Here is an 8,503-nt window from a genome sequence, read left to right as displayed (position 1 = left end):
CTCAGAATTGATCATTTCGATCATCCTGTCTTCACGTTCTCTGATTCTTTCTTCTGCCTACTCATATCTGCCTCTGATTCTCTCTAGTGAACTTTTCATTTCATTATTATATTTTAAACTCTGGAATTTCTTCTTTTTCCTTTAGTTTTGTATCTCTTTACTGATGTTTTCATTCTCTTTATATATTGTACTCTTGACTTCTTCTGCATCTTCCTTTAGTTCTTTCAGCATCTTTAGGAGAGTTGTCTTAAAGTCTTTGTCTAGTAAATCTGCCAGTGGGTCTTTTTCAGGGATAGTTTTTTTTGTTAATTTATTTATTCTTTCTTTTAAATAGGGTACACTTTCCTGTTTTATTATATATCTTGGATTTTTTTTTAATATTAGATATTTGAATCTAATGATGTTTCTCTGGAAATCACATCGTCTGGGCTGTTTTGTGTAAAAAAATGTATTTGTTTGGTTATTATAGGCTGTTTCTGTTCCAAGAATCAGTCTGAGGTGTAAGCTATAGGTCTTCTCAGTTTCCTCTGAGTTGGTATTTTGCTCTGGGCGTATGCAATCACTTTCTAATTTATCCTGTATATGTAGCTGTTTTTGAATGGTCTAGTCTTCAGAGTCTGGCTTCCAATAGGAAAAAAAAAAGGACAAAAATGAAAGGCAGATAATGAGTGCTGACCTTTTGAATTCCCTGGAAGTCACTTTAACAGAAGGGGGAGGGGCTTGTAACAATGGGGCAGATGCAAACAAAAGTGGCTACCTTCCTGACCTCTTTGTTTTTATCTCTGTAATCAGAAGCAGCAATCACCAAAGAGAGCACAGGCTCAACCCATTTTTAGGACAGGATCCTTTTGCCCACCCTAGCTCCTGCAAAGCTGATCCAGGAACACATGCATAGTTGCCAACCAGGAGGTTGAAGGGTAGGGTGTTCTTAGCTACAACTGTTCTCAGAGCTAAAATTGACTGAAATTAACTGCAATCTTCCCTCCATGACATCTCCTGTAAGTTCCAAGCCTTCAATACACTCCAGAGGAGTCCCAAAAGAGTTACATTAGACAGATTCTGCTAATACAATTGTTGTCTAGATTGACGACAAATTCCTGGTGCTTCCTAGGTCACAGAATCTTCTTGTGCATGTGTTTTTAATTGTTATATTGTCTTGATAAATTGATACTTTTATCAATGTATAATATCCTTTCTCTTGTAACAATTTTTCCCTTATTAAATCTAATTTGTCTGATATTGGTATAACCACACCGGCTCTCTTTTGGTAACTATTTGTATATAATGTTTTTCCATCTTTTCAGTTTTAATCAATTTGTGTCTTTGGAACTAAACCATGCCTTTAGTAGACGTAGATGGCATTTATTTATTTATTTATTTTTTATTTTATCTACCAACCCCTATCTTTTGGTTGGAAAGCTTAACCCATTTCCATTAAAACAATTACTGATAAGGAAGGATTTACTTCTGCCATTTTGCTATTTGTTTTCTATATATCTTATAGTTGTTGTTTTTTTTTTTTTTATGGGGAAGGTGTCCCTTATTTCATCTATTAATGCCTTCTTTTGTGTTTGGTTGATATTTTTAGTGAACCCTTGATTTATTTCAAACTTCCTTTTGTGTACATTTTTAAAATATTATATATATATATATATATATATATATATATATATATATATATCTTCATAGGGATTACATTTAACATCCAAAATTAATAATAGTCCAACTAAATTTCAATAGCATACAAAATCCATGAACCAACCTATATACCTCTGTCCTGCAGCCCTCCTTTATGTTGTTGTTACAAAGCATCCCTTTATATGTTACATGCCAAATAGCATAACTTTATGATTACTTTGTTCATTTATATTTGAAATCCTACAGAATTTTTAACTTATATCTTACTTTTATTGGGAATGGAATGTCTTATAATTTCTGGAATCCAATTTTTACAACACTCTTCTGTATTTTGGGAAGAATCAGCCATTCAGGATTTCGTACTCTGAACAAAATCTATAATGCTAATTGCCTTGTCATTTTTTTATACAATCAGCTCTTAAAACTGAATTGGTCATGAAATGCTCTCTTCCCAGTTTATTGTCTATTAAATATAATTTCACACCCACTTTCAATATCACCTTATTATACACTGACAAGTGAACTGAATTATCAAGCACTATGAAAATCTAAATATTATCAAATAATAATTTTCCATTTTATTGATAATTATATCACTGACTTTCTGAATGTTTTATGTCTTAGTTTCTCCAAATTCAAATTAGCAATTTTAATGGATGCCTATTTAAAGGGAAAATAGTACTATTTGTAGACTAAGATAATTCTTCTAAAATTTTCTGATATGTGTAACATTTAAATGAGATTTGGATATTATTATTGTATTATAATTGATATTAAAACATATTTATAAATGAAAAAAGTTAAATGCTGTCTGATATCAGTTTTATTATATAAGTCCTTTTCTGTTGGTTTCTAACACTAAATGTACAATATAAAAGATTGTTAAGGCTAGGTAAGCCAATGTGTAAATCATGTGGTTTCTCATGAGTTTTATGACCTTAAGGCCATATTCTCTTAGCTTGTACATTCATCTGCTAGCGTCTCCTTTTCTAGGTCTATAATTTTTTAACTTGCAGTTAATTCCTTTATGTTTATCAACAAACATAGACTCAGTCAACTCAATCAACATGACAGACCACATTAAGAAAACCAAAGAGGGCACTTGGCTGGCTCAGTTGGTTAAGTGTTTGGTTTGTGAGCTAAGCCCTCTGTCTGGGCTCTGTGCTGACAGTGCAGAACTATCTTGGAATTCTTTCTCCCTCTCTCTCTCTTCCCCTCCCCAACTTATGCTTGCTCTCTCTCTCTCAAAAATAAATACACTTTAAAAAAAGAAACAAAAGATAAAATTTATGTTATTATTTAAATAAATGTAGAAGGAACATTTGACAAAATCCAACAGCCATTTATGAGAAAAACTCTCAACAAAATGTATGCAGAGGGAGTACACCTCAACATAATAAAGACCATATCTGACAAACCTACAGCTAATTTCATACTCAACAGTAAACCTGAAAGCTCTTCCTAAAGACCAAGAATAATACAATACCCACTTTCACCACTTTCATTCAACACAGTGTTGGAAGTCCTAGCCAATGCAATTAGGCAAGAAAAAGAAGGAAAAGGCATCCAAATTGGAGAGGAGGGAGTAACACTGTCACTATTTGCAGATGACGTAATGCTATCTATAGAAAACCCTCTACCTCCACAAAAATCTGTTAGATCTAAAAAAGAAATTTAGTAAAGTTGCAGGATACAACATCAAAATACAGAAAGTTGTTGCCTTTCCATACACTAATAACAAACTCTCAGAGACAGAAATTAAGAAAACAATCCAAATTATAATTCCACCAGAAATAACAATATATTTAGGAATAAACTTAACCAAGGAACTGAAAAACTTATCCCCCAAAATCTATGTAACATTGATGAAAGAAATTGAAGGTGACACAAATAGGTATACTGTGTTTTTATATTAGAAGAATTAATATTGTTAAAATGTCCATACAACCCAAAGAAATCTACAGATTTAATGCAACTCCTATCAAAATACAAATGGCATTTTTTTTTAACAAACTAGAACAAATAATCCTAAAACTTGCATGGAACCACAAAAGATCCTGAATAGCCAAAGCAATCTTAATAAAGAAGAGAAAACTGTAAGTATCACACACTCAGATTTCAAAATATACTACAGAGCTATAGTAATTAAACAGTATGGCACTGGTACAAAGACAGACAAATATATCAATGGAACAGAATACAGATCCCAGAAATAAATTCATGCTTATATGGTCAGTTAACCTAGGAAAAAGGAGACAAGAACATCCAATGGGGAAAAGAGCATTTCTTCAGGAAGCAATGTTGGGAAAAGTGGATGGTGATGTGCAAAAAACTGAAACTGGACCATTTTCTTATACCACACACAAAAATAAACTCAAAGTGGATTAAAGATCTAAATATGAGACCTGAAACCATAAAAGTCCTAGAAGAAAACACACACAGCAATTTTTTTGACATCGGGTGTGGAAATATTTTCTAGCATTGTCAGGCAAGAGAACAAAAGCAAAAATAAACCATTGGGACCACATCAAAATAAAAAGCTTGTGCGCTGCAAAGGAAATCATCAACAAAACACAAAGGCAAACTGTTGAATGGGAGAATATATTTGCAAATGATATATATGATAAGGGGTGAATATCCAAAATATATAAAGAACACAAGCTACTTAATACAAAAAATCCAGTTAAAAAAATGAGTGGAGAACTTAAATAGACATTTTTTTCAAAGAAGACATACAGATGGCCAACAGGCACGTGAAAAGATGCTTAACATGACTAACATTGAAGAAAGGCAAATCAAACCACAATGAGATATTATTTTCACACTTGTCAGAATAGCTATTATCAAAAACACAAGAAATAACAAGTACTGCTGAGGATATAGAGAAAAGGAATCATCTTGCAGTGTTGATGGGAATGTGATTGGCAAAGCCACTGTGGAAAAAAGTACAGAGTTTCCTCAGAATGTTAAAAATAGAATTATCATATGATTCAGTAATTCCATTACTTGGTATTTATTAAAAAAATGATAACATTAATTTGAAAAGAATGTGCACCCCTATGTACATTGCAGCATTACTTACAATGGTCAAGATACGAAATCCATCTAAATGTTCATTGATAGATGAATGGATAAAGAAGTGAAATATATGTACAATGGAATATTACTCAGCTATAAAAAAAAAAAAAGAATGAAATCTTGCCTTTGGGACAACATGGATGGACCTAGAGGGTATTATGCCAAGTAAAATAAGTCAGGTGGAGAAAAACTGTAGTTTTGCTTATACGTGGAATCGAAAAATATAACCAACCAACCAAACAAAACAGAAACAGAGTCATAGATATAGAAAACAAACTGATGGATGCCAAAGGGGAGATAGTTAGGGGATGGACAAAATAGGTGAAGGGGATTAAGAGGTACAGTCTTCTAGTTAGAAGATAAATAAGACATGGGAATGTAATATATGTCATAAGGAATATAGTCAATGACACTATCCCAACTTTTCATGCTGACAGGGGGTAACTAGACTTATTCTGGTGGCCATTTCATAATGCATATACATATCAAATCACTATGTTATACATCTCAAACTAATATAACACTGTATGTTAATTCAATTAACATATTGCCATGTTACCAAACAATTTTTTCTAAAAGCATACTAGTTTCTACAGTTACTAGTTGTGAAGTAGAATGCCTATATCATTGCATTTTTCTCGAGTGTTCTCATTAAATAGTTGTATTTAATTTTTAATATGTTTATTATTCATTCATTCATTAATTTATTCATTCATTCATTCATTTTTATTGTGTTGAGGACAGTTAGACTGAGGCCCCTCTGGAAAAATTTTTAAATGCCCAATACACTAATGTGAACTACAGGCCCAGTGCTGTACTGATCTTTAAAAATTATTTATCTTGTATAATTAAAGCAATACACGCATTGAACAGTAACTCCAATTCTCCCCACCTCCTGGTCCCTACAACCGCCAGTCACATTTGTATATATATTATATTTTCTTTGTTTATTTGCTCGTCAATGAACAATTTGGTTGTTTCCACGTCTTGGCTATTGTGAACAATGCTACAATAAAACCAGGAGTGCAGATATATCTTCAAGATAGTGATTTCAGTTCTTTGGAAATATACGCAGAATGAAATGACTGGATTGCATCGCAGTTCTAGTTTTTAATTTTTGTTGGAAACTCCATACTGTTTTCCAGAGCAGGTATAGCAGTTCACACTCCCACCAACAGTGCACATCGTTCCTCCACATCTTCACCAACAGGTGTTTTTTGACCATAGCCATTCCGACAGGTAAGAGATGACATCACACTGTGCTTTTGATCTGCATTTCCCTGATGATTAATAATGTTGAGCTGGGGCGCCTGGGTGGCTCAGTCGGTTGGGCGTCCGACTTCACTCAGGTCACGATCTCACGGTCCGTGGGTTCGTGCCCGCGTCGGGCTCTGGGCTGATGGCTCGGAGCCTGGAGCCTGCTTCCGGTTCTGTGTCTCCCTCTCTCTCTCTGCCCCTCCCCCGTTCATGCTCTGTCTCTCTCTCTCTGTCTCAAAAATAAATAAACGTTAAAAAAAATTTAATAATGTTGAGTACCTTTTCATAGACCTGTTTGCTATTTGTACGTGTTCTGTGGAGAATATCTAGTTAAGTCCTTCGACCATGTTTTATTCAAGTCATTTGGTTTTGTCTGTGATTACAATTGCGTTGTATGAGTTCCTTATACATTTTAGATGTTGACCCATTGCGAGATATGTGGTTTGCAAGTACCTTCTCCCCTTCTGTAGGTTGCTTTTTCACTCTGCCAATTGTTTCTTTGGCTGTTCGGAAGCTTTTTATTTTGATGTCATCCCACTTGTCTATTTTTGCTTTCATTGCTGTGCTTTTAAGGTGCCATGTCTAGGAGATCGTTGCCAAGATCAATGTGATACAGTTTTTCTCTGATGTTTTCTTACGGGAGTCTTATAGTTTCAGGTCTCATGGTGAAGTTTTTAATCTACTTTGAGTTTGTTTTGTATGGTGTAAGTATACTATTCCAAATTCATTCTTTCGCATACGTATATCCAGTTTTTCTAACATCATTTGATGGAGAGACACCATACTTTCTCCACGATGTGTCCTTGGCACTTACGTTGAAGACCAGTTAACGTATATGTGTGGTTTTATGTCTAGACTATTGTTTTCCATCTGTCTATTCTGTTTTTATGTCAGCATCTTACAATGGTGTATCTCCAAGACATTTAAATAATTAAAATCATTCTGAACCCATTACTTTTGGAGGGACTTGTGTCCCTTTTTAATTAAGATTGACATAATCTCTGTGTACCATATGGCAGATTTTCAAGGCAATCTACTGAAATATCAAAAGTTTCCTATGTTTCAGAAGGGAGTAATGCCAAATTAGTACATTATTAATTTTCCTTCCTTTTTTTTAGCCATTCATGGATGCATGAACAATCTGCAAATACAACTTCGATCAATTCATTGGAATTAAGCAAATTTAACAATGTACTTGAATGAAATTCCACGGCCTTTAACATGCTACTTTAGTTTTGAAGTTACCTTCTTTAGCATTTATTCATAAAATTCTCTTTGCTCCTGTTAATGAATATTTTCCTTTAGAAGGTTAGATTTGAAGGGCTGTAAAATTTTACAACTGATATGTGAAACTAATCCAAAAGGGAGTTTCCGTATAAAGCAAATATGAACTGTTTAAAGTTTATATTATTAAGACCATATTTTTCTGATATAAGATGTTGATATTTATTTCTTGAGTAGTCAATAAAATATTCATCATTTTATACTAATCCCTTTTGTAATACCATGTTTCAGGTTGAGATCATATCGCATTCATAAACAGAAGTATCAAATTTTATTAATTCACATAAACCTTCATACATTATATGTAAATATTAATATATGAGTGCTGTCCTATTTGTAAACTAAGTGTATTGTAGCTACAGAGAATGGAATATATATATTTAAAACATTTCCCCAAATAAATACTTATTTGTTATTTATAAAATAACTAGAATTTATCGAAAACATTTGCAAAATGTTCTCAACGTGTCATCAGAGCAGGAATATTTATCTTTAATTTTGGGGCACCTGGGTGGCTCAGTCTGTTAAGCGTCCAACTTCGGTTCAGGTCATGATCTCACGGTTTGTGGGTTCCAGCCCCACCATCTGGCTCTGCTGACAGCTCAGAGCCTGGAGCCTGCTTCAGATTCTGTGTCTCCCTCTCTCTCTGTCCCTCCCCTGCTCACACTGTCTCTCTGTCTGCCTCCAAAATAAATAAACATTAAAAAAAAGTAACTTACACAAATTGATATTCATTTACTATATCCAAAATAACTGGAATTCATCAAAATGACTTTTAAATTTCTGAACATGTCATAATCTAAATCTAAATATGTGCAATTTTTATTAAAATAAAATTAGGGACACCTGGGTGGCTCAGTTGGTAAACTGTCTGACTTGGGTTAAGGTCATGATCTCACGGTCTGTGAGTTTGAGCCCCACATGGGGCTCTGTGCTGACAGCTCGGAGACTGCAGCGTGTTTCGGATTCTGTGTCTCCCTCTCTCTGCCCCTCCCTGCTCACGTTCTCTCTCTCTCTCTCTCAAAAATAAACAAACATTAAAAAATTTAATAAAAATGAAATTTAAAAATAAAGAGGAACAAACCACAAAAAATAAATTTATGTATTTACTACAGCTTCTTTATAGAAGTGGAATATTACTCAGCTACAAAAAAGAATGCAATCTTGCTGTTTGCAATGACATGGATAGAGTCAGAGAGCATTGTGCTAAGTGAAGTAAGTCAGAGAAAGACAAATATCATATGAT

This window comes from Felis catus, chromosome D3, assembly GCF_018350175.1.
Source record: "Felis catus isolate Fca126 chromosome D3, F.catus_Fca126_mat1.0, whole genome shotgun sequence".
Classification (NCBI taxonomy): domain Eukaryota; kingdom Metazoa; phylum Chordata; class Mammalia; order Carnivora; family Felidae; genus Felis; species Felis catus.
Note: the sequence above shows the minus strand (reverse complement) of the source record.